Raw genomic sequence first — 25,716 nt, 5'->3', positions numbered from 1 at the left:
ATATATTGTATTCTTACAATAAAGTAAGCTAGAGAAAAGAAAATGTTGTTAAGAAAATCATAAGAAAAAATACATTTACAGTACTGTACATACTTACTGAAAAAAATCTGCGTCTAGGTAGACCCGCACAGTTCAAATTCATGTTGTTCAAAGGTCAACTGTACCTCCAATACCAGCTTCTCCCTAGTGTGGCTTGTTCTTTTTGAGGGTGTACCACATCCTGGGTTGTTAACTTCCCCACAGGGATCTGACTTCCCCACAGTGTTTGCTTCTATCAGGGTCCTAGGACTTCCAGTGCTCTCGAACCAGTTTAGTGCCTATGTCAAAATAACTGAATTTCCTACATCTTTCAGGAAGCAGAACTACAGACCCCTCAGCTATTTAAACAATGTCACCTTGGATTTCTGTCTCCCGCCCCCACACCACACACATACACACACACACACTCACAAACACACACACACTCACTCCGCAAACACACACACACTCACACTCACACTCTCTCTCTCTCTCCTCTCTCTCTCTCTCTCTCTCTCTCTCTCTCTCTTCTCTCTCAAAGCCTCACACAGACTCTGGGGGAAGGCTGCTTACCCGCTTTTGGCAAACAGTTCCTGTGCGAGTATAAACGCCACGGCCTCTAGAGAATCTAGAGCCTATGGCCAGGTTGGACTCACTCATGAGCAAGTAGCATCAATGTCTTCTGGTACCTGGCAATTTTCCTTTCCTGCTTTTGGGCTCACTATGCACTTACTATTTTCTATTTTAGTCAACATACCTTAACATTTTGGGGAGAAGGTGGGATGTGGATAGGGGGTAAGAATTGGGCCAGGCTGGATCAGCTCGGTACATGATTCTGCCAGAAATGTCCAGTTTTGTGTTCCCTAAATTCTTTCATATTTAGAGTCCTGTTATGTGACCCATTAGCTGTAATTCAGGCTGGACAGAGCCAGAAATACATTCTTTGTAGTATATGCTATACCGTTGTGACTCATACTCTAACTCTTCCTCATAACAGCATGACGCTGGGTGAGGAAGAGTGTAAGGATAGCCAGGCAGTCAGAACCATACCCCTGACCAGCTTCGGCAGTGCAGGCAGCTACCACAAGGAAGCAGTCACCTCCTTGCACAAGGCTGCACTTTCTGCACACGACGAAGGCTGTCCTCGGTTCTGAGGAAAGGACTCTGCCTTACGTGAACTTTTCCATGATTTAGAACTGGATGACAGCACACTGACATTTTGGTAGCCTTAGAGAGGGAAAGATGGCAAGGAATGAAACAAGGGCACCACCACATCATCACCGTGCTCTGCAGAGTCACCGTGTTCTTCAACAGCAGCCAAGAGAACAACCACAGCTAACGGCTCCGGCAGCCGAGACCTGGAGGCCTTGTCCCCGGGGTAGCCTCTGATCTCATTACAGCAATCGACACTTGTCCTCTCAAAACAAACAGAGGAAATTTATGCCTGCCTTAGCCTGTGGAGAGCTCTGCATTCCTTGTTTAACGAGAGTTCCAGCTTCTGAGACCACAGCCACTAGGATGAAGAGGATGTCTGCTTTGTTCCAAAGAAAGAACTGTCATCACTGCCTTTCCCTCTTCCTGATATGAAGGTGGGGAGCCTGGAGAGAGCCACTGAACTTTTGGCGTAGCCTCTCTGCTTCTGTCCCTGAAGAGAAGGTCCCTTTCTTTTTATGTCAACATCCCCAAGCTCAGTCAGTGGGGCCATTTCCTCTTCAGCAGCTCTGGGAAAGTTGCTATAATGTGGCCTTGAAGGGTTCCACCTACCAAAGCCAGAATTCCAAGGAAGACACTGTTCTGCGTAACAAAAGTCTACTTCTTCTGGTGGGAAAAATCTTTCCCCAAAATACCGTGATTATTTGCATGAGCCTTGGAAATTTTTACTTAACTTGGGGTTCCCACTTTTAGTACAAGTGTCAGGAGGGAAAACATTCTTTTATACCCTTTAATTCAATCTCAGAAGTAACTGAGTGCCCAGGTCACAAGTTAGAGAGTGAACCTCCAAAACGAAATAAGAACAGAGCAATGGTTCTGGGTCAGGGCCTATTTTGCCCTTGTCCTTCCGCCCCCGCCAGGGGACATCTGCAACATGTGGAGACATTTTCGGTTGTCATGATTGGGGGAGGCGGCCACTGGCATCTAGTAGCTGGCCAGGGTAGAGGCCAGGGATGCTGCTAAATATCCTACCATGCATAGGGCATCCCCCATAATAAAGAATTATCTGGCCCAACATGCCAACAATGCTGAAACTGAGAAACCCTGAGGCAGAGGGAACACTCGAAGGTGTAGGTAGGTTTAAAATAATGACAACTGAATCATATTACGATAATGCTGATATGCAGTCAAAATGTACACAATTAACAACCACAAAAATTTACCAGCTCTCTCGAGTAAAATAAATGAAAGCTGCCTTTTAATTATATAGAGCAAGATCATTAAAGCTGTCTGAAAAACACTGGAGCAGCTTCAACGTTAGACTATATCATCAGCACCATCGTGAATGCTGTATTTATTCCAAGTAGAGCCGTGATCAGCGTGCTTACTATCACATTCAGTGGTGAGTATTAACAGAAGGAATTTGTGAGCTAAGTTTCATAATTACTAAAACTGTACAGGTAGCCCCTAGAATCTAGGTCTGGGAAACAATGTCAAAATGTTTCAACTTTTAAAATACTAACAAAATATGAGGAATCATGCTGATGTTGACCTACATTCTAGGAAGGCTAAAAAAAATTGCATAGTAGGGTTCGAAATAAATGCAGAATGGTAGAAATGTATTATAATGAAAATAATCATGGTGTATATTTTGAAATACTGCTCATATCTACTTTTCTGTACCAGTTTGCATATATTCCATTTCCTCTACATAGCATACTTTCCGTACATTTGGTATAAGGATGCACATTTAGATAACCCAGTCATTAGTCTCTCATGAACTCTTTAATTCCAGCAAAAGGAAAAAAAAGAATTTCATGAATGAGCAGGAGACAATTTTTTAATGGACTGTTTTAAAGGCTTGTGGTATAAACAATAAACAAAACTGATTCACTAAATGTTAATACTGCTTATTATGATGTAAGGCTTGGTTTTTGGTTTTTTGTTTTTAATGTCTCAGAAATTAGAGGAAAATGAGTGGTAAGGAAAAATGATACCTTCCTTGGCATTTCAAAATCATTGCTCAGTTCCTCTTGCGCAAGGAAGCCGTGGTACTGACTTTATTTTACCTACCGCAAATACGGTACACCTCGAAGTCATTCTCCACAATATTCCACTTTCCTCCCTCTACTCAAGTCCTGCTAAATAATCTCTGGAAACGATTAACCAAGAGTCCTGTTCCACGTTCCCTCTCTTCCCTCCCATGCTGCCTTAGTCATGCTGGAGTCAAGACAAAGCAAACTTGTATTACATCACAGAGCAAACTCATTTTCTATAAACCATCCTGTTGGTAGTTTACGGCTACTGGAACCCAAAGCTGTCAACACTGTGGTCTTTGTTTGGTGGGTGTTGTTTTTAAAAAATTTTCTTAAAGTTTCCCCACACCCCCTTCCTCTTTTGAATACAGGCAAGTAGTTCAAGGCGTCTCTCCAGCCTGGCTCCACCCCACTGTGTAAACTAGACATTACCTTATACACAAATGAATCTACCGCATTCCTCAGTCTAGCTGCCTTGCTGCAAATTCCTATGCTCCCCAGCAGCCGCAGCAGCACACACTCCCCTTGGCTTCCCCTCCTCTTTCCTTTTTCCCCACCCTCCTTTTTTTTTTCTTTTTTTTTTTTTTTTAATTTCCACTGCCTCACTGTGTTTTTGTGTAAATGATCTCACATGACTCAACAAATCCATCTGCCTGAAGCAGGCCAAGTCTGGAGCCCTCCCAGGAGGGAGGAGAAGAATTGCTTTGTGGAAAGGACCTGGAGCTCTGCCCTTTCTCTGGCTCGAATTACCCGCCTGTCAGGCCTGACGGATTTGGCTAAAAATAAAAGGAAGCGGGCCGTGAAAAGCAGATGAATGGGCTCAGCAGTTCCTTAGATAACACAGGCCTGCTGTTGCCCAAAGCTCCCCAAACAGAAACTTCAAATGCAGGGCCTGTGAGTGCAGCGATGTGGCTTCCAGGTAAAAGGGGGCTATCAAGTCCACTGGAGTGGGGCGACATGGCCTGTGTTTTAGATTTCTGTTTCAAACGTGTGAGTGTGTGTGTGTGTGTGTGTGTGTGTGTGTGTGTGTGTGTGAGAGAGAAGAGAAATTGAGAGAGAGAGAGAGAGAGAGAAGACTGAGACTCAAATAAAAAGGTTCTCAGAAAAACAGTTGAGTTCAATGGAGTGAAGGCTTGGCTTGTTAAAAAAAAAAATCTTGTTTCCACTACAAAATTATCCTTCTCCCTACCTCCCAACACCAGACATTTTAAGCCCTTCCTATGATGTCATTTCTGCATTCAGAGCCAGCAAAGAGCTAAAAGTCCTTCTTGTAAGTGTATGCCCAGCGCCCGCAGTGGGTATTAAGCACTTAGGTTGGCAATGTAATGACACACTGTAACAATCTGTAATATGAAGCAGTCAGCAAAGCCCTGGCTCTGAAAGCTATTTCTCCCGACCATTAACCATATGTTTGGCTCCTCAGATAGCCAAGCGGGTGTTCCAGCTTACCATCTGGTTTCTATCCACACAAGCAACTGCAAAGCACAGACTATCTCCCTCTGGAGCTGCGTGCTTCTTTTTCTCTCTTTTTTCCATTCTTCACTTCCCCTTTCTTCCTCCTAGCTCCTTTGGTTCCCTGTGCTAAAGAATTCTCTGCCATTCATCACGTGCAAAGAAAACTTTACCTGACATGGCAGCGGCAGAGCCATTAAGAATGCACAGCTGTACTGTAAACACGCCAGAGGGCCGTTTACCATCCACGGAACAACATGGTCTCAACCCCCTTCCTCATCTCCTATCGAGTGCTGACACTTGATCCAGCGTGTTAAAAATAGGTACATTCTTGACAGATCCAGGGGTTGTTATGGTGCCCTTCACACTCACTTCATATTCTGGGCGGGTGTGGGGCTTTAACACACACACACACACACACACACACACCCCTACATCTGCCTTTGCATTCAATCTGCATGACATCAGTCTCACACAGATGACATACCAACTGCAAACAACCAAGTTAACTAAAGGATTCTTTTTTCTGCCCTAAACAATTCAATCTTAAGTGTTTCTTAAGTTTTCTTTCTTTTTTTCCCCCAAAGAGCCCAAACTGAAAGAGAGGTCACTTTAGAAGAATAAGAGCACGCAGCCATTTTCGACGAATTGATAATTTGCAAAAGCTATGTTTATTTACATCTGAATTGCAGTAGTATATAGTAATGACATGGAACACACCATTCACAGGATTTTCTTACAATGCCCCAAAGAATTTTTCTCAGATCTTCTCCTTTAGAGGATTTCAGATACTTTACAACTTCTTAAAAATATGTGAAAAGACAATTAATAAATGAAATTTAGGTAATTTTTTGTCCTGTCCACCCAAGAATTATGTGAGCATTACCAGCCCATCTTACAGAATTAAGAAATTAAAGTGGATCCTTTCCCATACCTTAAAAAAAAAAAAAAGCTAGTTTTTCACATACTAAGAACAAGAGGAAGGATAACATTAAAAAGTGATTGAGCAGAATGTCAGATTTTATCAACGTGGCAGAGCTAGGTGGTTCTGTCAGGGGAGTACTATTTATTCAGGCTAACAAGGATGCCAGGAAGGCCACATTACCTGTGCAAACTTTTTGCACCCACTGCCCTTGTCAGTTCATGATCTGAAATACATCTTTTGTTAGCTACAGAAATAGCTCATTAAGGGACATTAAAATTCTGCTGCAAGTAGAATTTTAGAGAATAACAAAAAAGGAGAACTTTTAATTTCAGAAGACTTGGGAAACTATATAGAAGATGGGTTCAATTAAATGCAGTTTTTGACCCCAAAATCATAGTGCAAATGCAATATTACATTACCTTTACTTACAATATCATTAATAAAAAGAAAAAGAAAAAGATCAATTAAAAACTTCAACATTTTCATAGTCTACCTGCCTCTTTAAGCATAGTAGAATCAATTTATTAAAAGATATTTATGCTTTTCATAAGTGCTGGTGCCTAGGCCCTCCAGCCCCAGGCCAGTTATACCAGGATCCCTTGGTGTGGGCCTGGGTATCAGCATTTTTGAAAGCTGCCCAGTTGTATCTATCTTGTAGCCAGAGTTGAGAAGTCTTGCTCTGTGTGAACTTACATGATATTAGCAATCACCTCATCAAAACCAAATGAAATCTTTGGAACGGAAATGTATATGAAATTTAAGATTAGAACAGAGGATTTCAAACTTGCTTAGAAGTGGAATCTTCAATCAAACAAAGCTTATATGAAATCTCTGTAAACAAAATAGTAAACGTGGTAACTTATACTCTCATTTTATACTGTCTGCACGATATCCATAGATTTCATAAATTAAAATGTATAATTTTTTAAATTGCTATAAGTCAATTAGGGAGAATAAAGGGGCCATTTTATTGAATACAAAAAAATGAAACTGGGGTTATGGCTAAGAGGTCCAGTGCTGTCTGTGAACCTCGGCATTCAATTTTTTCCATGGCCAATGGTTCAGATGATCAAGGCAGGATGCATGTAAAAATAGCAGGAAGTAGGATGAAATTAATTCGCATACAATAATTCAATAAATGTCGATTAAATGTCTAGGTACTGCCCTCAGGGGTCATGAGAGAAATAAGTTGCAGCCTTTCCCCTTGAGAAGCCTAGTTAGAAGACACCTAATGGTAGAACAGCAAGGTAAGCACAATAATGGAGAGAGTAAGAGCTTGCTAAGGGGAGAAGCAGCTAATTCTGTCTGAGGAAATGAGGTATAACTTTACCAGTGTGAGACATTTAAGTCGGGTTCTAAAAAGCTGAGTGAGATTTTACAGCTAACAAAGAAAAAGAAGAACACTTCAGGAAAAAGAAACAGAATGTGATGAGGAGAGCCATAAGTATAAATATGCTTGGTGAGTTCTGGGGGTTAGGAAAAATTCTGAGGCGGGCAAGAAGGGCTGGTGTATGAGACTGAAGAGGTTAACTTGAGGCCAGTTTATAAGAAACCTTAAACCTCACAATACAGTTTAGACCAGCACTGACCAACAGAAATATAATTTCTGAACCACACGTATAATTTCAAATTTTCTAGTAGCCACATTAAAAAAGTAAAAAACAGGAGAAATTAATTTTAATGATGTTATTTAATCCCAATATATTTAAAAACTACCATTTGAACATGTAATCAATATAAAAATTATTGATGAGATATTTTACATTTTTTTCATACCAAGTCTTTAAAATAGGGTGTGGGTTTTATACCTGTAACACATCTTAATTTGGACCTACCATATTTTAAAAGCTCAATAGCTACATGAGGCTAGTGGATACTTTTTTGGACAGCACGGGTTGACATGTTTTTCTGCAGGCAGTGTAGGCCAAAGGACTTGTTGATATTTGTTTTACAAGAAGGCAAATGTAGCAATGCTATGAGAAGTAGAGGGAGGACTGGGTCCAAAAGAGACCCAAGTCTAGGCAAACGATGAAGAGAAGGATAAGAAACTAGGCCAGTAGGCCTGGCATGGAAGTAGGATGGCATGCAAGGGTCAGTGTTAAAAGGCATTTCTAGAAAGAATGCAGAAAATTTAAAATGGTTGTACATGAGGGATGAAGGAGAAGGAATCATGGAACTATCAAATGCGTGCTTAGTGTGAAAGTTACTGATTGTGTATTTAATACCAGGCTGCATCATTCCTTTCATTCTTGCTTCCCTCTGCTGTGGAATGCAATGTCATTTAATAAACATGTGCCGAGTACCCACCATGTGCCAGGCAAGGCGAGGCGCTGACACGAATGAGACATAATTCTTCCTTTCATGGGGCTTGATTCTAGTGTGGGAGACAGAACAAACTACAACAAAGTGTTAAGTGCATTAACAGACCGATGTGAAAGGATGTGTACAAAACGTTCCATAAAGTATAACTATTTCCTATAACACGTTCGGTGGCACTTTTAAGGTAGCAGCGAGTAGGGCTTATTACTGACTTTTAAAACTGATACAGTATATGATATACTTATGTGTTTGTATTTGATTGCACTGTATTAAGAAAATCCTGATAGTCACGGTACCTACTGGAACTACTCACTGTCTGAATCTCAGCTCTTTAAACTCAGGCACCAAACAGATTCAGATAAATTTTCAGATAAGTCTCTTGCTATCTGCTGTTTTTCAAGCTGTCTGAAACTCAGAAACTAAACTGACAGGAATAACACTGTATCTTTTGCTATTGGAACTCACCTTGGGAAATTTCCATATTTGAATTCTGGAAATAAGTGGATTGGAACAGCAAGAGATAATTATATTGGAAATGGTAACAGTTCTTTAGCAATTCGTTTTGTAATTGAATTACATGCCTCAAACTAACCCAAAAGCTTGAAAAGATGCAGCAAAGATTTTTTTCTCATTTCAAATTTTAATCACTAATGATAATAATCTGACAACTACTTCATTTCTTTAACAGTCAGTCAAGGAACATCCTTAAATATAGAGTGGGTATACAGGACCCTAGAACAAGATATGTCTGTAAGTGATGTGTGCTGTGTTCACTCACTAGCCACTGATGCACACAGAAGACCACACTCAACATGGGCTCCTGAGCCCTGCCTGGCAAGTAACCAAGCCTGCTGAAAAAGTTTAACAGGAGGAATTTGCATATTCAGTTTCTGATCAGGCTGGAATCTAAAAAACACCAGGATAGAACAGGACAGAACTTCCTTATCAATGACTCATTTATAAGAAGTTCAAATATATCAGCCAAAAAAGCAGAAAACACTTAATTTCAGGGTTAACTTGATAGTTCAACTCAATGCATTGGTGGTCCCAATGTTTTAAAATTTGATATGTAACATATGTAAGTGTGTATGTGTTTTTATTATGGGTCTAAAAAATTGTTTAAAACATATTAAAAATGAAACACAAAATAAACGTTTGCAGGGTCCCTCAAGTTATCTTCAGGGAACTTCTGTAGAACAGATTTGAAGATCACTGGCTTAGGGCTTTTAGGTTAAAATGTAAATCTAAGAGCAATATTTTAGTCCACCTGCTACTTAAGGTTCATCAAGTCATTCCCAAACTTTAGCAAGGGTAGATACTATCCTTTCATTATCCTAAAAGCAGTTAAGCTGAGAAATAAAATTGCAGAAAGTATTTTAAGATTCTCTAGTGAGTTAGAATTGAAGAGGTCGGGACCCAAATCCGAGGTACATTATTCATTTCTCAATGTTGTTCATTCACTAATTCACTCAACGATTTTTACTGAGTACCTACTATGTGCCAGGCACTGTTCTAAAGACTTGGGATGTAGTGAAGAAAACAGACACAATCTCCTACCTTCAAGAATGTAGAATCTAGTGAGCGAAAACAGACAATAAACACAAATACAAAACATAATAAATAGGTTATTTTTGTTATAAGGCGATAGGTACAAGGAAAATATTTTGACTGGGGACAGAGGAATTGGAAATGGGGTGGAGGAGGAAGGCTGAGATTTCAAATAGGATGGTCAGGGTGGGTGCTGAGGTACAAGCGAATCAATGACTCAGAGAAGGTGAGAGGTAAACCAAAGGGAAGTGAGTTAGAGCAGTGGGTCCCAAAGTTGGTCCCAGGACCAGAGCATCACCTGGAAACTTCTTACTGGCTCAGAAATGCTGAGGTGGGGCTCAACAGTCTTTTAAAAAGCCTTCAAGGTGACTCTAAACACTGAAGTCTGAGATCCATTGCTGTAGAGAAAAGAGCCTAGAACAAGAGCACACCTAGGCTGTGCTACAGAAACAGGGTGAAACCAGGGTCTAGAAGCGAGAGCCTGGAGGAGAGTGGTGGAGATAAGGAAAGAGGGGCCAAGGGTAACCTGAGCACGGACAGCTTTCAGGTCACAGTGGGATTTTAACTCCAAGTGAGATGGGGAGCCACAGGACGATTTCCAGGCAGAGGAGCCACAAGGCCTGATTTATATTTTAAAAGGTTTCACGCTGGCTGTTGTGTTGAGTGGAAGTACTGTATTGTTTGCCTCAAAAGAAGACTTCGTCATTAGTGAATTCCACTTTGGGCAGTAGTGTGCTGCTGAATGTTGAAAAACAGGCTCTGATGGTATAGAGATTGGATTTGGAGAGCTTGCTGATATCCATGGTGTGAATATTCCCACCTGGCTGATTTCAAGATGCCAGCAGAACAACACAGTGTTGTAAAGAGATGTGCGCAATCAACTCACAACACTGACTCTAGGCCCCAAGGTCACTGCTACCATTGAGAACGTTTTTAAATGATGTGGAATTTTGTAAATCTGACTGAAAATTTTAATGTTACTTCAGAGGTTGATATAAATGTAGTGTATTCTACTGGCATATACTATTAATCAAATACAGATTCCAATTCCTTAAAAGATAACATAGAGATAATATATTAACCTTATTTAAGTCAAACATCATTAGCATTAAAGCCCAATTTCCTTTGCTTAAAAATCTACTTAGCTTTTAGCTGGGATTTCTCTCTTACTGCAGTTTTCATTTTTCCTCCTACTATAATTAATATTTTCTACCCTCAAAAAGTATGCACTGACTGAAACTTCCATTGCAGAATATGCAGGGCTGAAAACTGTTAAGAACTCACATAAATCTTGGGCAGGCCATCAAGGAGTGTATGTGTGTCACAAGAACAAAAGTTTGCATTTATCTGAAGATGAAGTAAAGTTTAGATAAGGCCTTCATCCATTTGATTTGCCATTAAGAAACTTTCCATAGCCTAACGGGATGACCCTATTTCCGTCTATTAGGGCAGATTGTAATTTATGAAAAATATTTTAAAAGTACAGCACCTTCTATGAAGAAAAAGACTCTAAACTCCTGATAAGTAGAAAGTGTCTGCTACTATCTAGAATATGCTCCACACATTCTCCAGTCTCCATTCTCCCCCTGTTGGGTCCCACCCACACTCAGACCCCAGCCAGCCAGATCAGCAAATGTGCACAAGCTCGCACTCCTGTAAAACAATGGAGTCTTTCAGGCCTTACGATCTTGTGAAGGAACAGGCTGAAACGTCATGGGAAAAATTAGGAAATATCGGAGGAAAACAGCTCACAAAATGAGGGGTGGAACCACTGGCTCACATGTTCTAATTCTCGAACAAAGAGCAACAACTGTGACAGCCCCCTGCCTGCTCTGACCCTTGCACTTCAAAAGAGAGGCATCCTAACCCCCCTCTCTTGGCTTGGGGATTACAGCAGCAAGATGTAGACCAGACATTAGAATGAGAAAATTTTAAACCTAAAAGAGCAGAGTGAATTTCAAAACCTTTTCCCTCAAGAAAAACATAATAACCAACCCCAACGACCTGCCTTGTTCATGATCCATAATACCAACACGATTACAGACCAATTGTCCTTGAACAACCACACAAAGGAAAACAGAAGCTCTTTCTAATGTACCATCTATATTTTTTAGCTCTTCCAGTTTTCTTGCTTTAAATCTCCCAGAACTAGCTCCTCCTGAGCAATTCTTCTCATTACCTGTCATACCCAGTGTATACATTTCGGGCCAGCCTAGCTGCCCTACTGTCCTACAACACTTCATTCTCTACCTCCCAGCCTTTGCCAAAAGTTGTTCCATTTGCAAATTACCTTCCCCTCCTTATCCACCAAACAACATCTCTCTCACCTTAAAGATCTCATTTAAGACCTAGGACCTAATACAAAATGAATTTCCAGATTAATCAAGTACATTTGCAAACTTGTCAACAAATTTATCCTTCTGCTTTAATATGCCTTTAAAATCCAACTAGATTTTCCAGTTGATTAAATTAATCTAACTTTTCTAAACTCTCTGAGGATAAAGTCTGAGTCATTTCTTCCTTACATGTTCTCCAACTTTCTACCATATTTCTATCTGGAAGATTTTATCAACCATTAAGGCATTATAGTCATGTTAGCTGTCTCCCAGTAGTGAAATCTGATGGTCAACCATTTTGGGGAAAGAAACATAAGTAGTTTTTTTGTTATAAAGCATTATGTGGAAGGGGTGTTTGTTTTGCCCTTGGAAGAAAAAAGCAATATATATTAAAATCATAAAAATGTTTTAAAAGGTAAAACAATTTAAAAAGGAATACATCACATAGTGAAAATAAGAGTCTAATGAGGCTGAAACCTTACAAAGATATCTCACAGGCAGGTCACTAGTATCACTCCAGGAGCCTAAGCCTAAGAACAACCTTTGTGGAGCAACCATCGCTTGACAGTGAGGTAGAATTCCAAGTCAGGTAATGAACTGAGAAGAATTAAGTGCAAATTAATCATGCTGGCTAAAATGCAAAAGAGGATGGTGGTGAGACACTGTTAGAGAAGTAAAAAGCAAGTTCAGTCCACAGAGATGATTTTGCAGTCAACACACCTGTAAACTTACAGACTGAGTTCTTAAACCACTGGTTCAAACTCCATTGCACATCATAATGATCTGGAGAGCTTTTAAAAATCCCATTGCCTGGGCCACATACCAATCAAATCAGAATGTCTGGGGTAGCCAGGCATCCATGGCTTTTAAAGATGCCCAGGGGATTGTACTATGCATCAAGGTTTTAGAACCACTGTCCCAGTAGAACAAAACCTTTCACCAGTAGAAGGTTTCACTCAATGAGGAAAGAGCACAATAACGTAACATTAAAGATGGTGATGCTGATGAGTTAACTTTAATACTTTTAAGTGCAAAATCACGACTTTGGTTCAAATACAAAGTCTCTTCTCTTGTGGCTTTGGGATTTAGACCAGGAAAGGGACACAAGCCATGATGGTCAGTACAAGCACTGACAGCACCAATAATTGGAATGTAGCCCACTGTGCTGTCGAGGTTCTGGCTTCAGAGTAAGCAGCCTGAATGCAAGGCCTAGGTTGGTCATCTGCTGGCTGTGGAGCTACAGGCGACGACCCAACCACATAACCCTATCATTCCGTCTGAGGCAATGGTTCCCAACCCCGGCTGCTTGTTAGCGTACATAGGTACAGGCTGCAACCCCAGAGCAGGTGACTGGTCTTGAGTAGGGCCATGGGATCCATACATTTTAAAACCTCTCCAGGTGACTATTACGTCGTACAAGTGCAGAGAGCCACCAGCAGAGAGAACAGGCGGGAGGGCTCTGAGGCCGTACTTCTTGGGTTCAAATCCTTGCTCTATCAGTTACTAGCTATGGCTCAGTTTCTTTATTTGTAAAAGTGGAGATAATTGATAACACCTCCTTTTTTGTGAGGTTTAACTAACAATCCATTTATCAATCTCACTGGATTTTTGTGAGGTTTCGATGTAACACCGGCACATAGCAAATGCTCCATTTTATATGCTATATCGCTTATATACATGTGCATATTTGTTGTAAGGATTAAATGGTACAATGTATATAAAGTTCCTACCACCATCTCCATATAGAAACGCTCAGTAGAAATATTTATTAGCTAAGCTGATGCTGATGATAGTGGTAGTGGGAAAACTTATTGGAACTGGCTGTCTTCTCTCTGGGATTTCATCCTCTCCTCACTGCATGGCAGCCTTTGCTTCAGGAAAAAAAAAAACCTAAAAAATTATGGAGGTGAGGAGGAATGCTTATGCTCTCTCAATTATTAGTAGATCCCACTAACCACGGAAGGGTAGTTCTACTGCAAAGTAATGATGGAAATGTGGGCTCAATGGCAAAGAAGAGAAATGTGGCGACCTGGCCCTGCCCCACATGATGATAAATAGCAGAATTTGACAGTAGAGGAAACTTGATCACCCCATTTCCTAGGGGGAACCCAGAGCTGAAGTGTGTTTTGTCCAAGATCACACAATGGCAGAACGGAGACCAGACTTGGGAACAGAGCTCTTCAGTTTCCAGGCTGCTTCACTGATCTTCGCTGGTGAGGAACACGTCCCATTATCACATGGGAGACGTGGTACTTTGGCCAAGGCCAACATGACGGATGAGGAATGCGGTGCCCGATTTTCCAACCGCTTCCTTCCGCACTCTGTCCAATTCCCTTCCCTGGTCCAAATTCCACACTCTGTAGGCCATTTCCGGCTGAGATGGAGGATATAGAACACTAGAAAGCAGCTGTGGTTTGCTTTGTTGCCAAATTGTTTTCTTAGGGATGCTGAGTTGCAATTTCATAACATAAGACAATTATAAAAATGGTTTAATTCCTCGAATTTTCATTTACATATGACTGATCAGGGGTATACATATATTAAGGGATACTTGTGTATTTTATAACCACTGACCAAGGACAGGAAATCCTGTCTTTCAGCTGCTGGGTCTCAGACCACTCCATCTGGATATTCTTGCTGACAAATGTGACCTTGTCTAGGTTCTGCAGAATTTAAATATTCCGCCAATGACATTTCTACTTGACCTTAGCAATGTGACCAAACTGCAAATTCAAATACCATTTAGTAAAACTAAGACATTCACATCCTATTACCAATCCCCCCACCAATTCCATCCAGTGACCCTGGGCTAGAACCTAATCCAAAAGATTCCAAAGCAACATCCTGATGAGTTGTCATGGCAACGCCTAGATGTCAGATATTCCATGTCCCAGGGCTATAAATTCTCATTTTTAGTCTACTCATATCCTACTATTTCATGTATAACAACCAACTAAAATGCAATTTGATATGTCAGCTGCCAAACATAATAAGAGATGCCACTCGCTGTTATAGTCAATAATAAAAGACTTCTAGTTGCTTTTGTTTTCAAAGGTACAGCAGATCACTGTGTATTGTCATTGGGCTGGGCCTCAAAGAGAGGCTATTTAGCCAGACTTCCTCCATTTTTACTTAATTAGTCAATATTTAAGAGAGCCTTAGAGATAAAAAGAATTCTAGTGAAAGCTAGGCATTATTATTTTTTGAACAGGAGGAAATGCACTGATCTTCAAATTTTCAATAGACACGGTATATTTGATCCAAAAGAGAAAAAAAAACACATGCACTTGTTGCCTTATACCCCAGCATATGCGCCGCGCACCACCTTTTGCCTGCAGCACCCTTTACAGCGCTAACCTACACACACACACACACACACACACACACACACACACACTGTGGTCCAAGCCTTTCAAAGCCACAAATATACAACAAGGGTATCCTGCAAAACTTTCAAATCTTTATAACTAGACAAGAAAGAAATACGTATTATTGAAATCAGGAAACCCAAACATCTTGTTTTTTTATGGGCTGAATGGTATACCCCCAAAATCCATCTGTTGAAGCCTTAACCCCAAGAACCTCAGAATGTAACTGTATTTGGAGACGGGGCTTTAAAGAGGTATTTAAAGTTAAACGAGGTCACTACGGTGAACCCTAATCCAATATGACCGGTGTTCTTATAAGAAGAGGAGATTAGGGTACAGACACACAGAGGCCAGTTCACATGATCTTCAGCCATTTACAAGTCAAGGAGAGGAGCCCTCAAGAAAAAAAATCAACCCTGCTGACACCTAGCTCTGGGACTTCCAGCCTCCAGAACTTTGAGAAAATAAATTTTTGTTGCTTGAGCCATCTCGTCTGTGGTACTTTGTTGTAGCAGCCCTGGCAAACGAATATAAGCTTCCAACTTTTTCACAGTCCATATTGATTCACAGGAGTGGCCTTGAATTGTATAACAGGGCCAAATTTACCTCTGAAGGTCTCTCTTTCTCCCCTGTCTGCCTTCACCTGTGGCCCAGGTGGGGTTCACTAAACACACATAGGGGCAAGATGAGCTCCAAGACGGTCAGGGGCTCTATTAGTCAGCTAATATGAAGAGATCTCTCTTAAAATACCCATTAGCTAGAAAAGCATTAAAATCACCTCTGTAAATAGCAAAATGACTGCTAGAGTTCTGTGTTTATTTTTATTTTCCCTGCTTATCATTTAGCGGAAATGCTAACGAGAAATGTCTAGGAGATGAACAACAGGCCCCAAAGGAAAGAGAAATGAAGACATGGAAAATACATAAACTAGATTATCAGTCCTGAAATAATCCAGAAGTAGACATATGATAAACCACACGATGTGAATTTTTTAATCCCAAAAATAAGCAGAATGTAGAGAGAGGTGTATAGGAGGGCTGCATGGCAACAGCTTTAAACCAACACTGACCAGCACCTATGTAGAGCTGCAAACTACTTTTTTGCTAAAATTCTAAGACAATTTTTCTCTTTTTGAGTTTTGAAATCAATTTCCACCACACTTCTCTTTCCATCTTCACAATACCTGCCAGAAGTTCAAAACTGTATTTATGGACTGTTGCAAGCAAGTCCATAAGTGGTCTTTTTGATATCTTTTATTAATTCCTGGCCTCATTTTCTAACACTGTGTTATTGGCATTAATAGAGTGTGCTTTGGAGTCAAATTATATTTTTCTGCAATAATGTGCGGTATTATTAAATAGACAGCCTTCATTAAGCGTCAAATATTTACGGGTACTTTCCTTCCAGAGCATCTCTTTGATCCGTGAGATGCGAGATTTCATGCTTAAATGGAAATTTGTTTCATTTCACGGAGAAGCTGAAACAACATCAATTTCTTATACCTGTTTTAATCACAATTTGAATTTATAGGCTAAAATAGAAAAGAGAGCCCTGTTAGGAAGCTGGGACCATGATGAGGTGAGAAGCCACCTTTTTGTATTTGGAAGCTCGCACTCACGATGTTGGCAAGCACCAAAAGACACATAAATTCCCTGTGGTAAAAAGTCTTTACTGGACTACGATCCAATCCTTTCTTCCATGTGAGAGTGTTACGATGGCAGCTCTACACCAAAGCCTGCCCTGGGTGCACGTCTTCAGCCTGCTCAGATGGATGTTGTCTGCTTCCTTCTGCCTGTGCACACAGGCTGCCAGCCCAGCTCCACGCCCAGTAAAATCTACTTGGCTATTTCTAGTGCTGGCTTGGAATTACCTAGGTTGGGTTTGAATTTTGCATCCCCTACTGGCTGTGTAATCCTGGACAAGATATTAAGCACTCTCTGAGTCTCAGGTGCCTCATCTGAAAATTGGGATAATAAAGCCCCTCTTGGGGTTTATGTGAGGATTAAATTAAACAACACACATAGAGTACTAAGTATCAAGTCTGGCACACCACAGTCAACACTCAACAAATATTAGCTATTGTCATTATTATAATCATTCTTTAGAGAATGGTCAGTTGTCAGCATCACCTCATCGTCTATACATCCCCTGAGGCCAACAACAGGCTAATATGAGGACTCTCCCAGGATCATTTCATTTCTGTGTGGTCAGAGACAGCGCCAGCCACCGCCCTGCTGGGCCAGGCAAGAGGCGCCACACCTGAGCATCACCAAGCCTCTGGTTTGGAATTATACCTCACTTCATGCACAGCATTTACAGTCAGAGACTGAGGGTTTAAAGAACCAAATGTAACGTTTTCCCGTTGGTCTGAAGACCCTGTCTTCTTCAGACTTTTGCTGGCAGAGCGGCAGAATGAGAACACTCCCTGGCTGCTTATCACCACCTTCATCAGCGATGCCAATGCCCACACCGGGGTCTTTTGGGCTGTGTGGATTGGGGAGCCAGTGAGATAGTTATATTTCCTGGAAATACAGGCAGCAATTTCCTGTGGCTTCCTCTGTTTTTGATGTAGAGATGAGCACACGTAAAAACTAAACACATCAAGGATCAGCGCTTCAGTCAGTGGTGGTGCAAATGCTGTAAAATACTGTCATTTCCTCATAAACAGATTCAGGAGTACAAAGAATAGATCATCTTCCAAAGATTACAACAGAAACTATACAGTAGGGCTGTGAGACGACGGGGAGAGCGTAAGCTAACCTTCCATGCTTGTATGTGTAGCTGTGACCTGCTGCTTGAGTTGTGAACGTTTCCACGAACTAAGACCCAAGAGAGCAAGAACCAAATTTTCCATGAAGGCCAATGTTTTGCATAAACCTTAGCCTGAAAAAGCTCTGGTCTGGTCACAGGGCTTCAATAAAGATTTCTCTAGAATTCGGGGTCTGGTCAGAAAAAGTTCACTCTCTAAAGTGGAAAGTAGTAAAATGACTAGAGGAACTTAACTGTTTTTATAACTATCCTAAAAGACAGTTTATGATTGAATAAAGCCATGCACATAACATTTGGGTAACAGCCAGGTTCATGAAAGGTGACTACAGTGGTCCTTAGAATCAAAATGAGGCAAAGAAAAAGATATCTTGGTCTAGGATACCATAACTTGCTGAAGAAGGAGCGGTAGTAGAAGGATGCGCAGACTGCATAGGGTTCATACAAGTCAGAGGGGACACAGAATGGTTTTGAAGACGGGCAGCCGGGCTCCAAATTCCACCTTTGCCATTCACTTGAGCGACCTTGCACAAGTCACTTAACCTCTCTGAACTTCTTCTTGCTCTTGTGATTTTCGTTTGTCCATCACTGGCTCCCCTTTCTATGTGAAGGGCTGGCCCTCCACAACAACCAGGGCACTCATCACACCTGATCACAAGACACAAAGACAGCTCACAGGATGCATGCACCTCACTTGCAAGAGTTGCTGTGAGAATTAAAATTAAGCAATGTAAAGTAAACACAAGAAACGCTGGTTGCATTCCTGGAAAGGTACATCAGCATAGATGCTGGAGTCTGACTGCATGGGTTCAAATCTCAGCTCCCTGCACAAGGTACCTCAAAGGTAAATCGCTTAACATCTTTGTTTTCAATGTCCTTGTCTTTAAAAATGGAGCTAATAATAGTTAACTACATCATAGGGTTATGAGAATTGAGTCAATATACATAAAGCACAGTTATGAATTAATCTGTCATAAATTTAATCATAAATCAGTTCTTACAAGTCAAAAATCTCAAGAATAAAACTTTCTGTTTGTCAAATGGCTATCCCCCAGGTCTATGTCCTTATGTAGACCACCCTGAATAACCAACCAGCCTCGCTCTTGTTGAAACTCGTATTAACTACAACTCAAGCCTATTTTATGTACTAACTAAATGCAGCTTCTCCTTCACTTTTGCTTTATGTATGATATAATCACTAAATCATTCATTTATTCATATAATAAACTTTTATTGAGTACCATGTGTCAGGTGCCGGGGTAGGAGCTGAATAAACAAACATATCCAAGAAACAGTCCTCAAGATGCTTAGTCTAGTGAGAAAGGTAAATCAACTAACCAATAGAAAATAGAGTACAGGGAAAGACATGTGCCTAGGCTTGAGGAGAGCTCAGGTGTGCAAGGTGAGAACAGAAAGAAGTCATTCATTCAGCACAACACTGGGAAACCAAAGGTTTGTCTAGAGCACAGAGACGGAGTGGAGGGAGGAGAGGAAGGAGACTGGAAAAATATGTAGGTCCTAGACATTTTGGGATATTAAACGCCTTGCAAAAAATGTGTTCAGCTAAGGAAGAGAAGTCTTTGAAAGATTTTAAGCAAAGTCATGACAAGATTCAGTTTTGCCTTTAGAAAGATCATTCTGGTTGGCAGTATGGAAGATGAACGAAGGGGCAATATGTGGAAACTGGGAGGCCCTTAAAGAGACTATTACGATTATGAGGGTAAAACCTGAACACGGAGAGTAAAGGAGTGGGTGAAAAAGAGAGACTCTGAGAATCCAGAAAGTGGGAGACCTTGGCTTCTGTGAAGTCACCCTAGCTCTGCTCCCTGGGCAGAACGGTGGACCTGTCACCGTTCAGCCACTTCTTTAACCAGCCGAGACTACAGATTAAAATGGAAGACCGCGTGTGCTGACACTATGTCGATGAGGTTTGTGTAGCTGTGCAAAGCCATTCCCCATGACCCAGGAGTACCAATACCCTTATCTTAGGAGCCTAGAAGAACTTGATGATACAGAGAAAAAGTCCTTAAGTTAAATATTCTTTCCTCCTCAACAAATAACCATGTCTAATAGGCTCAGTTACCTCCTGGCTTCTCCATCATCCTTGTGTACTAAATGAAATGCCCCCATTGTTGAGCTCACCGTAGTTTTATTTCCTCAGAATCTATTTCCTGCCACTTTAACTTGCAAAATGTCTTCCCTTTGAATTTAACCAAATAAACGCCATGAGCTCTGCCATAACATTAATATCCTCAGTGAGCATACATTTTACATCACAAGAATATCTAACCACATCTGCTTGCTTTGTGACAGTCAAGCCTTAACAGTGGGAGGAAAGTTCTCAAAATAATGCAATAGTTTATTTTATCTTACATATAAAATGCGAAGGAATCCCTTCTGTACCTCTAGTCGCACTGTAGTCAGCTTTTCTGAATAAACCTGTTTGTCAGGAAACATTGAGTCGTTAAATAAACAAGTGGTGACTTTCATTGTACTTACCACATACAACCTTTGACAAGAAGAAGGGCCAAAAGGAGAGTTAATTAAACCCGGGTCAGAACTCCATTACGGCTAGACTCATGGCCTGGGGGTGACAAAGACAATGGTGGAAGAGGAGTAAAGGAGAACAGCTGACCCCTCAGGTAGGCTCTTGTAGGGACAGCCAAATTAATTTTAATTTTAAAGGGACACCGGTCATTCTATAAATCAACATGTACTGAATAACACATTTCTACATATAGATACCAGAAAATATTTAGGAAGCAAAATCAATCTCTTTTTTGGAAATCAGCACTTACCTGGTTGCACAATTAGTTTAAACTACATTTATAAAACAATGGACTTGTCCCTTAGCCGAATATATTCATGCATAATAATAAAGTTATATTCTATATGAATATAAGGGAATATTACAAGTCTCATGTCCTCATTGGAAAAAAATATATATATATGTACATATATATCTGTATCTATCTCTATCTATCTACCTACCTACCTCCCTCCCTACCTATGTTAGGAAAGAATTTAATGAACTCCTTGAAACTCTCAGAGAAAAATTATGGGAAGACACACACTTGCTAGACACATTTCAGTAGTGGTTACTATAGAAACAAGTTGGTAGGTTTCATTTTTGGAATTGTGCCTTTTGATAAAAGATTAAATTTCTTAGAGTATTTGCATATATATACAATAGCACAATTGCTGATGCCCATCTGAAATTATATGTTTTAAAAATTATTAAACTAGTTCTACTTTTAGGTTGCTAATATCTATAAAGAAAAAAATTCATTCTTAAAGAGCTGATTTTTAAGAGTCTTTCTCTGCCTTCCCACTGTTTCCTAGTGGGAAGAAGCTAAAGTGAGGGTGGTAAAGACATAAAAACAGGAATCTAAGGAAACGAGCTTGATCTTGCTTGAGAGAGGCTCCTGATGGCTTTCAAACCATTGATACTAACTAGACAACAATTCTGGTAAATTGCTCTTAATTAAACTAATACTTATATCCTGTTTTTCTATGACAAGATGGCTCTCACAATATAACAAATGACATGTTTCCATCTAAGGGAGTAAGAGCTGTAATATTGCCATATGTGGAGCTCATCGGGTGTCTTCTTTTCATTTATATTTAATAATGTACTTGCTGTGAGCCTTAGCACACTAAAAAGCATACGCTATACTTCCTATTTTGAAAATTAAGAAAAATCACACATTTTTATACGAGATCAGAATTACAAAGTTAAACAACTACTAACTCAAAGCCTAAGGGGCAGCAGGTTAGTTCATGCCCTAAATTTTCCTGAATGAAAGTCACTGGGGTCTTTGCTGATCAATACTATAATGATAGTTGCATTACAATCAATAGACAACACAATATGTATGGAGTGTGCCAGAACAGCCTAACAACTGCTTGACCTGGGATCTAAGATGTCCATAAGCCACAAACCCAGTAATCTTTAAAACAGGTTAGTGGATTTAGTTTTCTGTTAGCAGGGAATGTCCTGGCATTAAACCAAGAACCTCAATCCCCTTAAAACAATGAATTCAGCAACAGTCTGACTTCTAGACATAAGTAAATCACATTAACAGCTGAGAAGAGGCTATGAACTTTCTGTTTGAAGGTCAACTAGAAAAGAAAACAAGAGAAAGATCAACTGAAAATGTCATGGGTGAACCTGAGCCAGGTCCTGCAGGGCTCTAGGATTACAGAAAGGTCCCGATGAGATATTAAAGGAACACAGCCACTCTATAAAGCATTATGATTCTTTTTGCTTTAAAAACTATGTATTTCAATAATCTCTGGTAATATGCATATATTTATGTCTACTGCTATATGACTAAGATACAAATCCTTCCTATATGACTAAGAGATGGACCTTATTTTTATATGACTAAGAGATAGATGATGGTTATCTCTGGTGAAATCAAAGGTCACACTTCTTTCTTATTATAAATATAAAAAAGTAAATAAATCTAAGTGTGTGTACACATACACACAAGCATATGTATACCTACATCTTCTGACTATTTTTTAAAATTAAAAAAACCACCACATAAAAATTAGTCGAACAGTGGGAATGACTAGAAAAACAAATATATCAATCATCCCCAGAGCAAACCTCTACTACTTCAGACTTGCTAAGTAAAATAAAAACATAAAAATTAATCTTACAGGTACATCTTAACCTTTAAAAGTTCAACTTGTACTAGTTATGGACTAGGTTAAAAAGAAATGTAATTCAAAACATTTTGTACTAAATGAAAAATACTGTGATTTTTTTAATAGTGTAATTTTTATTAAAAAGCCTAGCACACGCTAAGTTTTGAAAATTTGCTTTGCCTAATAAAAAATGTAGAAGTTGATTGTAAAATAATCCTAACATTATATGAAGAATTATGTTTCAAGGAGGTAAACCAAGTACATTCAAGATTTTTAATTTAAATGATATAAATTTTAAATATAATTTATGCAAAAACAAATTTTTCAAACATTTTGAAAATACTTTGCTTTGGTCTAGGATTCAATCTATAATAATTAGTCAAGATTTTTAAAATACCCTGCTGTTGTCTGCTTTACAAAATTATTATATTAAGAAAAAGAACACAGATATAGTAATAGTTGTTCTCATCCTTCACTATATTAGAACCTTATAAGAAATCATAGATTAAACACGAGTTGGTATAGTTCAAAAATCTTAAATATTCATCACAAATAAGAAAGCAAATTGTCTTTCAAAACCATAGTCTACATTAAATCAACAATTAATCCTCACCATGTAGATTACCCACTTACTGGATTAGCTGGAGTGAGCTCTGATTACTACATTTGCTTTACCCTGACAGGGACCAAGTCCCTATTTCCTGCATCATAAACCTTTGCAGGCTAACCAAATATTAATATTGCCTCCAGCCAAACATAATTAAGAAGCTAAATCTGCTAACTCTCACTAAAATATAATGCTATTTCCAAAGCCAAATAGATATTACAGTTGAACTCTATCACTTTTCTCTATGAGACTAGAAAATCAAGAGTTCATCAAATGTATGTATTGTCCCTATATAATATATGCTTTAATAATATATATATGATAATGTACCAATAATGAATTAAAAGTACTGATATGACACTTCTTAATGGAAGCCACTGGTCTGTGGGGTGACTTGAATCTACCACAGCTAAAATCAACCAAGTCCTGCTAATGGGATCATTTAAATGGCACCTGGGCTGGGCCAACTTCTCCAAATGGCTCCCATTCTCACCTTCCCCCTTACAGAGAGTCAGACACATTCATGTTAGTGCAGTGGTCAACTGCCGTCAGACTGTACGGAATGGATCTTCTCTCCTCCAGTGGTCTCATTTCCTCATCTACAAAATGGGAATTGTTGTGAGGTTTAAAACATCTACAAAAAATATATATTCAGCACAATGCTAAAAGCACAATAGCTACTAGCCCCCATTTTCACCTCAATTCCTGTCTGCTATCAAAAGCCAGGTGAACCCAGCTAAAGCCAGGGTGAGTGGAAAAGAAGGGCAAGATATGGGCTGGAAGATGAGAAGCTATCAATCACTTGGTGGGTGGCTCACCTGCTCCCAACCTGCCCCTCACAACTTGAAATGTCTGCCACAGAGCATTGCCAAACTTGCTTTTTGTTATTTTTTACACCTCCCATTATTAGCTAAAGGTTGATAAGATAAAATGTAAGATAAATGAAAAAAATTTTTTTTAAACAACTAAGGATACAAGGTGGCGGGATGCGGGGGCGGGGGGGGGGCAGGTAGATTACATAATAGAAATCATACCCAGGGTTTTTTCTTTTGTTTTGTTTTGGGATATTATGTTGTAGCTGACTATAATCTATTATTTTAAATTTACTTTTGTATTTTTAGTAGACTTTGTTTTTTTAGAGAAGTTTTAGGTTTATAGGAAAACTGAGCAGACAGGTCCCCCTCCTATTATATATGACAGTGTCTCCTGTTAGAAACATTTTGCATTAGTCTGGTACATTTGTAACAATTAAAGAATCAATATTGATACACTATTTCTAATTAAAATCCCTAGTTTATATTGGTTCATTTTTTGTGTTACACAGTTTTATGGGGTTGACAAATGCATGATATCATCTATACACCATTATAATATACAGAATAGTGTCGCTGCCCTAAAAATCCACTGTGCTCCACCTATTCATCCTGTCCCTCCTCCTGAGCCTCTGGCAACCACTACTCTTTTTACTGTGTCTGTACTTTTGACTTTCCTGTAATTGCAATCATACAGCATGCAGCCTTCTTCCGACTAGCTTCTTGCATTCAGCAATATGTACCTAAGGCTCCTCCGTGTCTTGATAGCTCGTTTCTTTTTAATGCTGAAGAATATTCCATTGCATGGATGTACCACAGTTTATCCATTCATCTACTGAAGGATACTTTGGTTGCATCTAGTTTTTGGTAATTATCAATAAAGTTGCTATAAACATTCATGTGCAAGTTTCTGTGTAGACATAAGTTTTCCACTCATTTGGGTAAAGATCTAGAATTGCAATTGCTGAATTGTATGGAAAGCCTGTGTTGAGCTTTGTAACAAACTGCCAAACTGTCTTCCAAAGTACCTGTACCAATCTAGCTCTGTAATATTTAAAAACCCATCTACCAAAGTACATATTATATCTATACAATATGACTAGGAAACACTCTTAACACATTATGTGTTATTTAGTACATTATATGTGATCTATTTAAGTAAATGACAGTTAACTTCCACTCTGACCAATCTTATAAGACAATCTGACTGAAAAATTTAAGAGTCCTGGCTGTTGACTTTGGGCAAATTACTTTATGCAATTCTTAAGAAGGTGATTGTGATTTTTGTGATGTCAATAATTCATTGACTTTTAAACTCATTTGTTTCGGTATCATTTTCAATAATACCTCAACCAACTGTAGTTGAGACTTTGTAGGAAATGTTTAATAATCAAAATAATGAAAACCACTTAGATTTGTTGAGCTGTTGTTTTTGTTACTGTTTTGGTTTTAGATCATAAAAGTTTTGTCTTGCCAGCCAAAGAAAACATTATTCTTTCATTGGAGACATTTTCTGACTAGTATTATGGTCTTTACATACTGTTCATCCCTTATTTCTACACCTACCCTAATATTACGGTGTAACTGAACTCTCTCCCATGAACTTTAAAGTTTGGTATCACTGGGAAAGGACTCTATGAATTTACCAAAAAACAAGGATTGAGCCAAAAAAAAAAGCAAACTTCTTTTCTCAGCATTTAAATAGTTTCATCATGAATAAA

The 25,716-nt window shown here is 39.5% G+C and overlaps 1 protein-coding gene across 6 annotated transcripts in view; it reads right to left on the bottom strand.

The window, feature by feature from the left end:
* Nucleotides 1-25,716, bottom strand: part of BACH2 (BACH transcriptional regulator 2) — a 307,297-nt gene that overhangs the window by 238,253 nt on the left and 43,328 nt on the right. Inside the window, exons 1-2 of one of the 6 annotated variants that reach the window (XM_039853056.1) lie at nucleotides 15,172-15,183; nucleotides 4,832-5,089 (exon numbers count right to left, since the gene is read on the bottom strand). The exons of 3 other annotated variants lie outside the window; for them this stretch is intronic. The gene's annotated coding sequence lies outside the window, so the exon portion shown is untranslated. 2 more of the 6 variants (XM_039853055.1, XM_039853057.1) reach the window with 2 other exon arrangements.

This window comes from Pteropus medius, unplaced genomic scaffold (assembly GCF_902729225.1).
Source record: "Pteropus medius unplaced genomic scaffold, Ma_sr-lr_union100, whole genome shotgun sequence".
Lineage (NCBI taxonomy): Eukaryota > Metazoa > Chordata > Mammalia > Chiroptera > Pteropodidae > Pteropus > Pteropus medius.
The sequence above is the reverse complement of the archived record's forward strand: the minus strand, read 5'-3'. Positions and strand labels throughout refer to the sequence as shown.